The following is a 1,617-nucleotide window of genomic DNA, read 5'->3' as shown; positions in this document are numbered from 1 at the left end:
AGGAACTGTACAACTATATTGAGAAGGGAACCGGACAGGATAAAAATTCCACATGGAGTTGATCCAAGTTCAAAACTCAACTAATAAAAGAAAATTCAAAATCAACAGATAAAAGATCAAATTCTCGGTAAATATCAGCTAAGACTTCTTCACTTCTGTTGCTTAATGATGACTAGACTAAATAAAGTGGGGGCAACAATGTCTGTCAATTAACTGGAGAAAATATGTTCATTATTTTATGGGCGATTGTTCTCCGCAGGGGTGGGGCTTGTCATTCGGGCATAATCGAGGGGAGGGAAGAGTAATTTACTCTTTTTTTAAAACATTTTTTCCCCTTCCCGTGGAATGTGTGCGGTGACTTTGACTAAATAAAGTGGCCAATGTCTGACAATCTATCGGTGAAAATATATTCATTATATTGTAAGTTGTTGTGTATGTCTCGAATTCTTGTACCTACTTCAAAGAATGACCTGCACCGACATCTTTTGTGGCGATCTATGATGATAGCGGAGGGCTTGGGCCTATCCATCATTGATCTCATTGAGGGTGTGGGGTCTTCGCCCCGATTTGATGAAAGAATATTTATATTCTTTACCCGTTGTGTCGTAACATGAAAGAAATTTGAGGTTTTCGATTTAGGATTTTTGGGAGAAAGTAGCCACGCCATTTTTTGGTGTTCTTGATAGATCTCCATTGTAACTTTCTCCGATTTACATAGTGACATATCTTCAGCTTCGCCCGTAGATGTAACAGACCATATTATTACGTGAACCACGTTAAATCTCCTTGTCATTTTGCTCTGTTTTCGTTTTATTGTTTGTGTATTATTTCGTGTTTGTTCTAACATAAGTTGTCATTCCTTTTGGCATTGGTGTGTGGTGTGTGTGTTTCCACTTTCATCAAAAAAAAAAAAAAAAGAACAAAAAAAAACAAAAAAAAAACCATAAGTTGTCATTTCTTTTGATATGAGTCGTCTCGTCGTGAAGTCTTTTTTTTGTACAATAAATATTTTGTTAACAGACAGTGATAGATATATCCTGTGTTTTCTTTGGTATTTTATGAAAAGTGACAGATATATCTGCTTCTATGGAGAAACAGAAATTATTTTGTTGTTTAATCAATGCTTACCGAGAGAATAAGTATATTTTGTTTCAATTATCTCATAAAACGCGAAAGAAAGAAAGAAAGAAAGACCGAACAGTCGTTTTAGGCATTTTACTACAAGTGGGTGGGAAAGTGGGATTCATATTCAAGAGAGGCACAGGACCTGACTACCAATACGCGTTTTCACATGATTGAATGATAAGGTTTTTCAGAAACTGTTGGGATTGGAACTTACTCCGAAATTGTCTATCTGCTCCTCATTCTATATAAAGCATCCTGGGCAGGCTCCCCCTTCCGTGTGTTATTGTTTGGATTTGCTCTCTCTCTCTCTCTCTCTCTCGTTGTAGAGTAGAAAATCATCGGTCATCTGATTATACACTTTTCTCTCTCTCTCTCTCTCTCGTTGTAGAGTAGAAAATCATCGGTCATCTGATTATACACTTCTCTCTCTCTCTCTCTCTCTCTCTCTCGTTGTAGAGTAGAAAATCATCGTTCATCTGATCATACACTTTG

The sequence above is a fragment of the Telopea speciosissima genome, chromosome 9 (assembly GCF_018873765.1).
Source record: "Telopea speciosissima isolate NSW1024214 ecotype Mountain lineage chromosome 9, Tspe_v1, whole genome shotgun sequence".
Taxonomy (NCBI): Eukaryota; Viridiplantae; Streptophyta; class Magnoliopsida; order Proteales; family Proteaceae; genus Telopea; species Telopea speciosissima.
Note: the sequence above shows the minus strand (reverse complement) of the source record.